Source organism: Nicotiana sylvestris, chromosome 3 (assembly GCF_000393655.2).
Source record: "Nicotiana sylvestris chromosome 3, ASM39365v2, whole genome shotgun sequence".
Classification (NCBI taxonomy): domain Eukaryota; kingdom Viridiplantae; phylum Streptophyta; class Magnoliopsida; order Solanales; family Solanaceae; genus Nicotiana; species Nicotiana sylvestris.
Genome location: NC_091059.1, coordinates 151,148,496 through 151,163,984, shown reverse-complemented (window position 1 = coordinate 151,163,984; position 15,489 = coordinate 151,148,496). Strand labels below are relative to the sequence as shown.

Below are 15,489 nucleotides of genomic sequence, written 5' to 3'. Positions count from 1 at the left end.
AAAAGGGGAAAAGACCAGTACTGTAAAGTGCGAGCCCAAAAAGAAGGTGGAGAAGAAGGCGGTGCCTGTGAAGAATGGAGTTCTTTACATCCCACGAGGTCGAGCAGAGAAGCCGCAGAGCTTCGAGGTCAAAAGGGCAAAACCTATGTACGTGCCAAAGGGGGCCTATGTGGTCCGGGGGACGATTCAACCACCTCGGCTGAATGAGCCAGTGGTTATCGGACGCGTGCCACAAAAGCCGATGACAAACCTGTCCACAGTACCGTGGAACTATCAGAGGACGTTAGTAACGTACAAAGGTAAAGAAGTCACGGGAGAACTTCCGGAAAATACTTTCATTGGAAGGTATTCGAACACCCAAGAGCTAAACAACGCCACACGGAGACGCTTCCCACCAAAGAAGCCTGTAAGCGTTGAAGAAGCGGAAGTTTTCTTCCAACAGATGAATATGCCGGACTACGAAGTTGTAGATCAACTGCGCAAGTGCCCCGAGCAAGTGTCCATGCTATCATTGCTGATGAGGTCGGCCGAGCATCAAAAGATCCTACTCAAGACCCTGAACGATGCATACGTGCCAGTTGAAACCTCAGTCGAACAACTGGAACGAATGACAGAAAGGTTCTTCGTCGTTAACCAGGTCTCTTTCAGCAAGAATGATTTACCCCGAGAGGGAGCGGCGCACAACAAAGCCTTGCATCTAACAGTTAAATGCGAAGACTACTATGTCAAGCGGGTAATGTTGGATGGGGGTTCAGGTGTTGACATTTGTCCGCTCTCCACGCTACAGAGAATGGAAATTGGGACCGGAAGAATTCGCCCCAATAATGTCTGCGTAAGGGCTTTTGACGGCATCAAAAGAGACACCCTTGGAGAAATAGACTTGGCTTTGACCATAGGGCCAGTAGAGTTTGAGGTAACTTTCCAAGTGCTTGACATGGATACGTCCTACAATTTCCTCCTTGGCAGACCTTGGATTCATGCGGCAGGAGCTGTGCCTTCCACTCTTCATCAGATGGTGAAATTTGAGTACGAAGACCGAGAGATTGTGGTCCATGGAGAAGGTGTGCATGCTATTTATCGGGACCCATCCATCCCATATCTTGAACCAAGAGAAGGGAGCAAACACACGGTCTATCAAGCTTTCGAGATTGTGTTAGCAGAGCAGCATGAAGAGGGAAGACCTTGCCCTCAACCTTTCTTGTCCAACGCATCTGTTATGGTGGCTAAAGAGATGATCCGGCACGGATTCAGACCAGGGAAAGGGCTCGGACGAACATTGCAGGGAATAACGGAACCCATCACCCTGCCTTCCGCCAAAAAACTTTTTGGGATAGGTTTTCAACCTACTCTAGAAGATGAAGAATGGGCAAAGAAGAGGAAGAATGGGGGTTGGAAACTACCTCGGCCACTGCCGGATTTATATGAAACTTTCGTTAAACCAAAATACACTGAAGAAGAAGACGATGAGGTTTTCACGGCTGAGGAAATAGAGGAGATATGTGGGGCAATGAGAGAAATGCTCTACGAGGCTCACATAGTTCAACCGGGAGAAGGCACCAGCACCGCCGAAATACTATATATGGGGCAAAACGCCAAACTCCGAAACTGGGAGGCCACGCCATTCCCGACTAGGCAGAAGTCTGGGTAGACCTGTCCTGCCATCTTTCCTGCATCACAAGTTATCTCCAGGATATAACTTGGATGTTTTATTCTTTTAATTGTTGTTTTGAATTCCTGAGTTTGTAAACATTGTTGTCTTCCAAATTTCAAGAAGAAAAATAAAAAAAATCAAATCATCATTGTTTTCCCATTTTTCCCTTTGTTCTGATTTTGTTATTTTTCCTTTATCTTTTCTTTCAGTTATAATAATGCGGCTTTAAATATGACATGCTTGCGGACTTCACGCCCAGATCACAACGAGCTATTTAATTGTGAAATAATGAACCCAGAACCAGAATATGATGAAGAAGAGGCTTTTAGGGAAATAAACCGAGAGTTGGAACATTTTGAGAATAAACCTAAGCCAAATCTGAATGACACCGAACCGGTTAATTTAGGAACTCCTGAAGAAATTCGGGAGACCAAAATAAGCATTCATACGGACAAGAAAACGCGAGACGCGATAATTCAACTTCTTTTTGAATTTAAAGATGTGTTTGCTTGGTCATACGATGACATGCCGGGACTAGGTGTTGATCTAGTGGTTCATAAATTGCCAATTCACCCTGATTGTCCTCCAGTTCAACAAAAGAAACAAAAGTTCAAAACTGAGGTCAGTGACAAGATTAAAGAGGAGATCACCAAGCAGCTGAAAACGGAAGTGATTCGGGTAGTCCAGTATACAACATGGTTGGAAAATGTGGTTCTAGTGCCGAAAAAAGATGGGAAGACTCGGGTGTGCATGGACTATCGAGACCTAAATAGACCGAGTCCCAAAGATAATTTCCCATTGCCCAACATCCACATCCTTGTTGATAATTGCGCCAAACATGAGATCCAGTCTTTCGTAGATTGTTACGCTGGGTATCATCAGGTATTGATGGATGAAGAAGACGCCGAGAAGACTTCCTTCACCACGCCTTGGGGCACTTACTGTTATCGGGTTATGCCATTTGGTCTGAAGAATGCTGGGGCAACTTACATGAGAGCCATGACTGCCATTTTTCATGACATGATGCATCAAGAAATAGAGGTGTACGTGGACGATGTGATAATCAAATCCAGGACGCAGGATAATCACATCCAAGACTTGAGGAAGTTCTTCGAGAGACTGAGGAAGTACGACTTGAAGCTGAACCCAGCCAAATGTGCTTTTGGAGTCCCATCGGGCAAGCTTTTGGGCTTCATAGTGAGCAGGAGAGGTATCGAATTAGATCTAACAAAGATAAAGTCTATCAGGGATCTACCTCCCCCAAGAATGAAGAAAGACATTATGAGTTTGTTGGGCAGGTTGAACTATATCAGTCGATTCATTGCCCAGCTAACTAGCACGTGTGAGCCCATATTTAAGCTATTGAGGAAAGATGCGGCGATCAAATGGACGGCTGAGTGTCAAGAAGCTTTTGACAAAATTAAAGAATATCTTTCAAATCCCCCAGTTTTGGTCCCACCAGAGCTAGAAAGACCATTGTTCTTGTATTTGACAGTCTTGGAAAATTCTTTCGGTTGCGTCCTCGGGCAACATGACATAACCGGAAAGAAAGAACAAGCAATCTACTACTTGAGCAAGAAATTCACCGGCTACGAGGCCAAGTACACTCTGTTGGAAAGAACATGTTACGCTCTGACGTGGGTGGCTCAAAAGCTGAGACATTATCTCCAAGCTCACACTACTTTCCTCATAAGCAGGCTGGATCCTTTGAAGTATATATTTCAGAAACCAATGCCTACTGGAAGACTGGCCAAGTGGCAAATCTTGCTTACTGAATTCGACATAGTCTATGTCACTCGCACGGCAATGAAAGCCCAGGCGCTAGCAGATCATTTGGCCAAAAATCCAGTCGATGAGGAATACCAGCCATTAAGTACCTACTTTCCGGATGAAGAAATAAACACTGTAGAAGTGGTCTCGGAGAACGCTCATGTTTGGAAGATGTTCTTTGATGGAGCCGTAAACGCCAAAGGTGTAGGGATTGGGGCAATTTTGATCTCGCCCTCCGGTCAGCATTATCCAGCCACAGCTAGACTGCGTTTCTTTTGCACAAACAATACAGCTGAGTATGAAGCCTGCATCATGGGCATGCATATGGCAATCGATCAGGATGTCGAAGACTTACTGATTATGGGAGATTCTGACCTGATTATCCGGCAAGTCCAAGGTGAATGGGAAACTCGGGATGTCAAGCTTATTCCTTACCGACAACATGTGGAAGACCTCGGCAAGCGTTTTAAAACAATAGAGTTCAGGTATATCCCGCGATGTCACAATGAACTAGCAGATGCACTTGCTACCTTGGCTTCGATGCTACCCTACCCAGGCAACGCCCATGTCGATCCCTTGGAAATCCAAATTAGGGAAAGACACGGTTACTGTAACGTAATCGAGGCAGGATCATGCATACAGCCATGGTACCATGATATCAAAAGGTTCTTGAAAACACGAGAATACCCCGAGCATGCTACTGGAGATCAAAAGAGAACCATTAGGCGGCATGCAATTGGTTTCTTTTTGAGCGGTGAGTTGTTGTATAAAAGGACCCCGGACCTCAATCTACTAAGATGTGTTGACGCCGAGGAGGCAAGGAAGATCATGCACGAAGTACACGCAGGAGTGTGCGGACCTCACATGAACGGGTATGTCTTGGCAAAGAAAATCCTTCGAGCAGGTTATTACTGGATAACCATGGAAAAGGACTGCTTTAGCTTCGTTCAGAAGTGTCATCAGTGTCAGGTGCACGGTGATTTGATTCATGCACCTCCCACAGAGTTGCATCCCATGTCTGCACCTTGGCCATTTGTTGCATGGGGCATGGACGTCATTGGACCAATCGAGCCAAAGGCTTCAAATGGACACAGATTTATACTGGTTGCCATCGACTACTTCACAAAATGGGTAGAGGCTGTCACTCTCAAGTCGGTCACTAAAAAAGCTGTAGTGGATTTTGTACACTCAAATCTTATCTGCCGTTTCGGCATTCCTGCAACTATCATCACAGATAACGCAGCGAACTTGAATAGTCACTTGATGGGAGATGTATGCGAGCAGTTCAAAATAACGCACATGAATTCTACTCCTTATCGGCCCAAGGCCAATGGCGCTGTGGAAGCAGCAAACAAGAACATCAAGAAGATTTTGAGGAAGACGATCCAGAGTTCCCGACAGTGGCATGAACAACTACCCTTTGCATTGTTGGGATATCGCACTACAGTACGCACGTCAGTAGGGGCAACCCCTTATCTCTTGGTTTATGGGACCGAAGCTGTGATACCAGCAGAGGTAGAAATTCCTTCGCTTCGAACCATTGTCGAAGCAGAGATCGAAGACAGTGAGTGGGTTAAGACTCGATTGGAGCAGTTGACTTTGATTGACGAGAAACAAATGGCTGCAGTTTGTCACGGGCAGTTGTACCAATGAAGAATGGCTCGTGCTTACAACAAGAAAGTCTGACCCAGGAATTTCGAAGTAGGTCAACTGGTACTGAGGCGCATTCTGCCACATCACCAAGAAGCAAAAGGGAAATTCGCTCCAAACTGGAAAGGCCCCTACATCATCAGGAAGATATTGCCAAGAGGAGCATTGTATCTAGGTGATATCGAAGGAAATGACCCCGAAACAGCGGTAAATGCAGACGCAATCAAGAGATACTATGTCTAAGTGACACCCCAGTGGTCCTGACACATTTGAAATGTTGAAGGTTTTATTCCCACTATCAACTCTCTCTACAAGCCTTTGAGCCGGTTACCAAAAAAAAAAAAAAACATTGATCGAGGCCTGAACTACGTCTGACTTGATTCCGAAAGGATACGTAGGTAGCCTCTCTCTGAGGTTCAGTCACACCAACAATAAAATCCCATTTACCCTGAAATTGAAACTGGGGCACGTCAAGCGGCTTAGAAGTCGTAGTATCATCTACTTTTCTTTGCCAAACACAAGCCTTTCAGATCAATTACCAAAGGTAGCGGGAAGCCAAGAAGCGTCACGAATGGAGACCGGTGCACTGTAAATTGAGAGAAATAAAATGAGAGAGTCTCGTCGGTGAAAACCTTCGGGCACCGCGAGGCGACGGGAGTAGAGAAACCAAAATGAGAGAGCTTGTGTAGCAAAAACTCGCAAAGAGTGCTATCGAGCGACAGCAAGGAGGGAAATGAGAGAGGTCAGCCAGCGAAAACCCACAAAGGGCGCTGTTGGCCGAAAGAACGACTCCACCCAAGGAGGTCTCGGCAAAGTTCCACCGGTTGGGAAACACAGATCTATTTTAGTTCAGGAGGAAATGCAAGTTCATTGAAGGTCGGGCGTCCAGCCCAAAAAGCATGTCATGTCTATTTAAAGTCAGCATTGTTTCCCTCAGATAAGTCTTTCTTCTCCCGAAAGGGACACTTCTCTTCTAAAAAATTTGCTTTCTCCGTTTTGTTATTTTATTTTTCTTTAAATCCCCTTCATTTTTAACCCCAAGTCCCAGATATACCGGAAAGGATAGGTGGCAGGATTGGCTTCACGGAGTTCTTGTTTCACGAAGGAAAATACCTCGTTTCGTTGGTACATTAGTCCAAACCTGATGAATTGTGATGTTTGACTGCATTTGATGTAAAGTCACAAAAAAAGGGAGAAATTTCCCCAGCAAGCCTGCCTTGTACAAATCCCCACAGAGCCTTCCTTTGTAAAAATTCCCCAGCGAGCTTGCCCCAACAAATCCTGGCAAGTCTGTTTTGCAACAAATCCCCAGCAAGTCCGCCTTGTACAAATCCCACAGAAGCCCCCCCCCTTGTACAAATCCCCACAGCGTTTCCCCTTGTACAAATCCCCACAGAGTTTCCCCTTGTACAAATCCCCACAGAGTCTCCCCAATAAAATCCCTGTTGAAAAATCCCCAAGCAAAACCGGATGGAAAAACAAAAGCCATACAAGGCAAATCATCACAGAATCTGGAAACGCAGGCCTGAGCAGTCTAAAGGTTTTTGCCATTTGAATCCAATCAATGGCAGAGTTTCTCAACAGAAATAAGGACGCAGCAAAGCAACTGGAACAATCGAGGTCACCGAACCAACCGCCATTTCCGAGCTAACAATTGTTCTTTGTTTGAAAAGTTGAAACAGGTATGATCCAAGACAACCGTTCAAGAAGCAGGTGTCACCCAAAGAAGAAAGTACATGAGTACAAGAAACAGTTTGGCAATAAGGAATCCACTCGAAAGGTAAGTTTCCACGAAATTCTCTTTTACCTTTTTACTAAAACAAGAAAATTCAAAAAAAGAGGGTCAGTTAGTAAACTGAACTTTTCCTTTTAGTCAGCATTAGGGCTCCAACCCTAAACTGAACTTTTCCACATTTAATCAGCATTAGGGCTCCAACCCTAAACTGAACTTTTCCATTCAGTCAGCATCAGGGCTCCAACCCTGAACTGAACTTTTCCCTTCAGTCAACATCAGGGCTCCAACCCTGAACTGAACTTTTCCCTTCAGTCAGCATCAGGGCTCAAACCCTGAACTGAACTTTTCCCTTCAGTCAGCATCAGGGCTCCAACCCTGAACTGAACTCTTTCCATTCAGTCAGCATCAGGGCTTCAACCCTGAACTGAACTTTTCCATTCAGTCAGCATCAGGGCTTCAACCCTGAACTGAACTCTTTCCATTTAGTCAGCATTAGGGCTCCAACCCTAAACTGAACTTTGTCCCCAGCTAGTCAGCATTAGGGTTCCAACCCTAAACTGAACTTTTCCGTTTAGTCAGCATTAAGGCTCTAACCCTAAACTGAACTTTTTCATTTCCGCCAGCATTAGGGCTTCAACCCTGAACTGAGCATTGTTCTGTTAGTCAGCATTGGGGTTCCAACCCTAAACTGAACTTTTCCATTCAGTCAGCATCAGGGCTTCAACCCTGAATTGAACTCTTTCCATTTAGCCAACATTAGGGCTTCAACCCTGAACTGAGCATTGTCTGTTAGTCAGCATTAGGGCTCCGACCCTAAACTGAACTTTTTTATTTAGTCAGCATTAGGGCTCCGACCCTAAACAGAACTTTTCCATTTAGTCAGCATTAGGGCTCCAACCCTAAATTGAACTTTTCCCTCTAGTCATGATTAGGGCTCCAACCCTAAACTGAACTTTTCCCTCTAGTCAGCATTAGGGCTCCAACCCTAAACTGAACTTTCCCCTTTAGTCAGCATTAGGGCTCCAACCCTGAACTGAACTTTTTCCATTCCGCCAGCATTAAGGCTCCAACCATGAACTGAGCATTGTCTGTTAATCAGCATTAGGGCTCCAACCCTAAACTGAACTTTCCCTTTAGTCAGTGTTAGGTCTCTAACCCTAAACTGAACTTTCCCCAGTTAGTCAGCATTAGGGCTCCAACCCTAAACTGAACTTTTCCGTTTAGTCAGCATTAGGGCTCCAACCCTGAACTGAACTTTTTCATTTCCGCCTGCATTAGGGCTTCAACCCTGAACTGAACTTTTTCCATTTAGTCAGCATTAGGGCTCCAACCCTGAACTGAACTTTTTCCATTTAGCCAGCATTAGGGCTCCGACCCTAAACTGAGCATTTTTTACCTTATGGCATTATTAGGGATCCAATCCCGGAGTTGCATTTTTTGTAGACCAGAATTTTCCAATCCCTTCACCAATTCTATAAATTTCCTGGCAACTGACTCACGAAATTTTCCTAGTAGAACTGGGGTAGAAAATATCGTCCGTTTGTTTTTCCCCGCAGGTCTAACCTTGAGACACATGGATCAGGGCGACCCACGAGATGAGTCTCAACCCAGAATAGAGAAAAGACAGAAAAAGTAAAAAAGGATGTTCCGGGAGACGAAGGGCGGACCGCTCAAAGATTCGATCAGGGTCCCGAATTCTACCAACCCCGTCTCACTCAATATCGCAGAAATAAACAGGCGCCTACAACTTGCAAGCATCAAGATTCGGATCGAAGTCTACAAGCAACATCAGCTAAGACCCAAGATCAAGTTGCAAAAGAATCATAGATAGGAATCTTGTAACTAGCAGTTGACAAGCATAAGTAATTAGTTCAGTTTCAATTTTCCTTTGGTTGTAATAAGGCGGTCAGTAAAACGATTGTGGCAACAGCGACAGCAGTAACAGCAAGCATTGCAATCCCATGGTAGTCCCCAGCTACCAAGAGTTTTCCCGAACTACATTGACCTGATTCCTGTTTAGCCCAGGATATGTAGGAAATTTTTGAAGCGAAGATTCGGTTAAATCTTTCAAAATGTGCTTCACACGGAGTATTCCAATAGGCAAAAGTCGCTCATATCCGCTCACTTTATCTTTGCACGAAAACTCTTCGTGTTTCCGAACAAAGAGGGGCAGCTGTGAGCACGTGATTTTTGTTTTCGCGACAATTACTCCAAAAGAAAAAAATAATAGCAATTGGTCTTGCTGTACAATTTTTCGGATTTTACGTGGCATTTTTGGTAGTTATTTGTGATCTTCCCATTTTTTATTTTTTTATTAAAACAAAATACAAAAGATGTGTCGTGTGTAGTTGAACCGTAATCCGGTTATTAAAAGGGAAAAATCGCAAAAAAATGCATCTTTCATTTTTGTCATTAAGTGATGTTATTTTAATTAAATGTTAATTATGTGTTAATTTTTGTTTTTATAGTATTATTTGACAATTTAATTAAGAGATTTAAGAAGAAAAGGGTTTTCGAATTGGGCCAATCCAATTTAAGTAGGAACAAGCCCAAACCAAAACGACCCAGTCCAACCAGGCCCTCTGCAAGACGCCCAAACGACGCCGCATAGGCATCATCTCTTTAAGCCGTTGATTGATTCAAAGGAACGGCCCAGATCTGGCCAATCCTTTACTCAAACGACGACGTATGAGGCCGTCTAATCTCAACCGTTAAATCCAATCCCATCCAATGGCCTCAGGTCACGCCCATGAACCCGACCCGTTCAACCCCCAAACCAACCCAACCCCTGGCGTTTAAAACGACACCGTTCCCCACCAGTTGAAAGATCCTGGCCTTTCATCTCGCCTCATCCGACGGCAAGGATCTATTCACTCATTAACTATATAAACCTAAAACCTTACCCCCACGCCCCATCCAAACACCCCCCTTCATCGTCCTCACCACAGACCCCAAACCCTTTAGAACCCTAGCCGCCCCCTTTCCCCTCACCATTAATTCCGGCGGCATGGACGCCGGTGACCCCCACCTTAACACCATAGGACCGCCTCACTACCCTGAACATAGATCTGTTGTCCCTTTGTCTCGAATCCCCTCCCACCTTCTCGAATCTTCATTTGAAGATTCGAGTCGGACCTCGACTTACACCAAACTACCCCAGGTTCATACCAGACACTCCCTGGACCTCCCTCGTGACCAAACCATGCTTGGTTTGGTCCGAATCTAACCAGGGAAACCCAAATCCCAAATCTGCCTTTTAAGAACCCTAGGAGTCCTCATGTCCGATCCGTGTCCGTTGAACCAGATGATTAGGGTCTAATGGACCTTAATCGAAGTGTTCTCGTTAGAGAACACTTCGAAGTGTTCTCGTTAGAGAACACTTCGATTAAAGTCCGTTCAACCCTAAGAAAGATCGATTCAAATTCGAGCTAGGGTTTGCTGATTTTTCAAGATTTCAGGTATTTTTGTTTTTCTTTTATCAGTTCATGAGTTTTTTGTTGTAGTTAAATGTTTGTTTATTGCCCCAAAATGTTTAGTTGATTTTATTTTTGAATTGTTTGTCGACTGTGTCCTGTCCACCTTGCCCGAACCTCTGTATTTGGCCAAGTTCTCTCCATTTACTGATTATGTGTATGTGTGTAAGCTGGACAATCAATTGAACTTAAATTTGGTTGATTAATTAATTCCCAGTACAACTTTTGCTTAGTCAGTACAATTTGAATCGCATGTTGATACTGTTAGATTTCTGATCATTGGCTATTGGTTGTATATGTTATAACTAGTATAGTCGATTCGATACGTGTAGTCGATTGGTTTCAGCTGTTTGAACGATAACAATTTGATCTGTTTCCTGCTGATCTTTGTTTGAATCAAATTGAGAATCGAGTATATCTACTTATAGTTGTTGTATTTGAATCAGAAATTTAAGGATTTGGTTTGTTAGCTGCAGTCTGAATTGGTGGCATGTGCACTTGTGCACAACATGTGCATAAAGGCCCTTTTTGAGATAAAAAAATAACTTGACAGCATGTGCTGTCAGACCATTTTCAGCCTGCATATACCTTTGTTTAGTTTAATAAGGTGATAAAAGGGTTGTCAGGGAATCTCATGGGAAGGGTTCTACTTTTAAAAGATGAGTGGAAAAACAGCAGAAAAGGGAGGGGGTTCTGATGTGTTTAACAGACTGTAAAGGGCTAATGTTAGGCTATAAATAGGAGAACTTCCATTAGAAGAGGGACTGAATTTTAAAAGAGGGAGATACCACAAAGACAGGCATATACAGATATACACTGAGTGAGAAAAACACAGATAGAGAGAGAGCAAGAAATAGAAAACATACAGACAAAAAATCAGAAACTGTTTCTTCCTATTTTTGTTTGGATTTCACTTGTTTTCAACCTGTTTAATCAATACTGATTCTTCCAAGTCTTTAACTGGGGTTACTGGTTGTGTATTGCATTAGTTTATTCTGGGATTTGGTCTGTTTGGAGTTTCTGTTTCTACTACACTGCTTGCTGCTGTCATTTTGCTACTTTTCCATCGGTTATAGTTGCATCTTGCACTGGGATTTTGTTCTGTTGTTACCTGCTGTTACTGCTGTTGTTTGGTGTATGCTACTACTGCTCTACTGACTTTCCTGCTTTTTCAATTGTAAACACTTTCCAAGTACATACTCGAATCTCATATTGATGTAACCCTAAAGGCATGAAAATGAAAGATGCAAAGGAACCTGGTCATCTGCTACACTTACAACTTTTAAATATGTTTGGGTTTGTGCAACTTTTAGTTTGTAGCTCCATAAAAAATATACATTTGTGCAATGTGTACTTAATAGAAGTTTAGTCTATTTAGCACTATTTGGTTTCAAGTTGTTAAGTCGTCTGTATGACGAGGAGTGCGCGTGTGTTTAGTACATTGGCAGTTAAATCTCAGCTTCTATCTTTATTCCTAAACATGTAAAACAGGATGCTTTTAATCCGACAAAAGTTGCATCATAATTCTAAGTCATTTAAACTAACTCTATCAAATTGGGTTTCGTTAGGCAGTTTATAGGACCACGTCCGAACCCCATTGGTAGTAGCTTATAGTAGTCAATGCTATTAATCTGGTTAAAAGGTCAGCTTAAATAAAAATGGGACAGACGTCTAGGGTGAGTTTAGCATGCTATTTGTCTTGTATGCAGTTTCTTTTATCAAACTGAAAGCATGTCCAATAAGGTACAAAAATTTCCCACCTCGCAGAGAATTAATCCAATAACTAATAAGAGGTCAAATTGGCCAAGCATGCAATTTAATTAGCACGTATTTTCTTTCTTCATTTATTTTAGAAAACCAAAAAAATAGAAATGTAGTCATGCTAAGATTATCCTTTTAAAAATAATGAGACGAGCCTCGCTAAATAAAAATTCAAATTGCGGGGCCCTCAATAACTGGTCATAATAAATACTTAGAATTTGGGATGGACTGTTTAGTGAATTTCACTGTATTCCCCAAAGATAATAACGCGTTAGACTCTTTAGGCGCGACTTAATTAAATTACATTCTTAAATTCGGGTGCGCATTTATGTGACCCAAATTCAAATCTCAACGGAGTCGAAATGTGTTAACAACTACGGGTGCATTGATTGTGACGTGGTTCGAGATGCATTTTCACGACGTTGCAATTCTATAAAAATAAATGATAATAATAAAAGCGGTTTAAACTTAATAAAAGCACATAAGTCACAACATGTATTTAAATCAGATATTTAGCCATTATAACAATTTAAGCGACCGTGCTAGAACCACGGGATTCGAGGGTGCCTAACACCTTCCCTCGGGTCAACAGAATTCCTTACTTAGAATTTCTGGTTCGCAGACTTCATTTGGAAAAGTCGAAAATTTCCTCGATTTGGGATTCAAGATAAACCGGTGACTTGGGACACCAAAAACCAAACCTTTCCCAAGTGGCGACTCTGAATTGAATAAATAATCTCATTTCGAATATTGTCACTTAAATTGGAAAAACTCTCTCGCGCATTTTTACCCTTCGGGGCGGGGCGCGCAAAAAGGAGGTGTGACACTCTTAAATATATCATTACATGTAATAAAAAAATAATTTCTTCTAAAACAAACTAATAAAAAATAATGTCTAAATTAAATTGAAATATACGAAATAGCTTTCACAGATAGTTCCACAACAAAAATAGTTTACAAACTGAATCTTTAAAAATTAACGCCATTCCAAGAGGGAAAGCTAGCTAGTACAACCCTGGCTTGTCTCTATTATATCAATAATATTCGGCATTTTTATATGCGCTGCGTAATCAGTTACGCACATATATACCTTGGACTGCACAACAGACTCATCCTGTAATTAATTAAATAATCTCAATGAAATATATAAAGGGAGCCTTGGAGCACAAGTTGTATCTAGGGGTGACAGAATGGTTAAAAAAATACAGTTAACCACCCATATTATTTATTAAAATATGAGTTGGATCATGAACTTTTTAAAAACGGGTCAAATATGGATAAGAATCATATTATCCATTTAGAAATTGGATAACCAATGGGTCTAACTTTTACATTTATAAAACCTCAAATTGAGGATTCCTTAAGTTAGGGAAACTAAGAATTCTTCCAAAAGTGATCATTTGCGAGAAGATATGGATAGTATGGGTTATCCATATTATCCGACGATTAACCCATTTTTTCCGTATTAAATATGGGTCGGGTCAAATAAATTTATCCGGTTTTTCATTACCCTTTTTGACCCGAATCTTATCCAACCCGACCCACCCGTTTGCCACTCCTAGTTGTATCTATGGAAGCAATCAATAATGTTTGCATTAGGGTAGACTGTCTATATATATCACACCCCTTGAGATGTGACCTTTCTCCATACCGTACGTTAATACGAAATATCATGTGCACCGAGCTGTCCTATTAGTCTCAACGAAATATATAATACACCACGCCAACCAGCTCACAACCAAGATGACCAATACAATAATCTATTTACACAGTTAAACACTAGCATAAATACATTATCATCGATCATATAGTATATACTTACAGAACCATCAAAGAGAAAAGGAGAGAGAAACTATAGTTATTAATGGAGGGCAAGAAAAACACCATTAGTATACTCATGTTACCATGGTTAGCCCATGGTCACATAAGTCCATTTTTAGAGCTAGCCAAAAGACTTACAAAGAGGAATTTCCACATTTACATGTGTTCAACTCCTGTAAATCTAAACTCAATCAAGAAAAGTGTTACAGAAAAATATTCTCAATCAATTGAACTAGTTGAACTTCATCTTCCATCTTTACCAAATCTTCCTCCTTATTACCACACTACAAATGGCCTCCCACCCCATCTTATGAACACCCTCAAAATAGCTTTTGAAATGTCAAGTCCAAATTTTTCCAAACTTTAAATTCTGATTTGGTCATTTATGACTTTATCCAGCCGTGGGCTGCCACGTTTGCTTCCTCTGTGAATATTCCTGCTGTGCAATTTCTCACTTTTAGCGCGGGTGTCCTTGCTTTTGCCTTTCATATGTTTGAAAAGCCAGGGGAAGACTTCCCGTTTCCTGAAATTTATCTGCGTGAATGCGAGATGCTTCAGATGAAGAAAACTATGGAAGAATCAAAAGAGGATAAGTCCCCATTCGACGAGGCTCTTAGGAAATCTCGCGACTTTATTTTGGTGAAAACTTGCAAAGAGTTTGAAGGGAAATATATGGGTTATTTTTCAAGTTTGGTTTCCAAGAAAATAGTCCCGGTCGGTTCACTCATTCAAGATACTGTCAGCGGAGATGATAATGAAGAAATTACACAATGGCTTGACAAGAAAGAAAAAAATTCAGGTGTGTTTGTTTCATTTGGGAGTGAGTATTTTCTAAGGAGGAATTACATGAAGTAGCTCAAGGGCTAGAGCTTAGCAAAGTGAACTTCATTTGGGTTATTAGTTTTCCACAAGGTGAAAATAATAGTAGTATTAAAGATTCATTACCAAAAGGATTTCTTCAAAGGGTAGAAGATAGAGGAATGGTTTTGGAAGGATGGGCCCCACAAACAACAATTCTTAAACATATAAGTATTGGTGGTTTTGTGAGTCATTGTGGATGGAGTTCTTTTATGGAAAGTGTAAACTTTGGTGTGCCAATAATTGCAATGCCAATGCATCTTGATGATAATGGAAAGTTACAAAGTGAAGAGATTGCAAAGGTGATAAGGAAAGTGGTAATGGAGGAAAGTGGGGAGGATGTGAGGAAGAAAGTTAGAGAATTGAGGGAGAAAATGAATATGAAAGGGGATGAAGAGATAGACGAAGTGGTGGAAGAGCTTGTTGCACTTTGTAACAACAAATAATTAGCAATAAGATTTAAGTCATATTTAAAAAAAATGCTATTATTGTAATTTAATTGTTGTCATAGGTTATTTTTCAAAATTTTTAGAGGTACCAAGGCACTTTTCTCCGTGCAATTAATTTTCATATTTCGCATGATATAATTACCAACTTGACATAAAACTTTTATACTGTCACTATATATAACTACCAATGTTCTTATTATCTATTGAACCAAGACAAAGCTGAAGATTCATTTGCGTGCGTCGAGGGTTTTTTTTTTTAATAAAGATCAATTTTAGCCCATTGAAAACTATTTATATTCTGTAACCGAAAAATTATTTCCC

At 41.6% G+C, this 15,489-nt stretch overlaps 1 pseudogene; it reads left to right on the top strand.

Moving 5' to 3' along the window:
• The first annotated feature begins 13,796 nt into the window (after positions 1 to 13,796).
• LOC138886926 (UDP-glucosyltransferase 29-like) lies at positions 13,797 to 15,250 on the top strand (annotated as a pseudogene).
• The last annotated feature ends 239 nt before the right edge of the window (positions 15,251 to 15,489 follow it).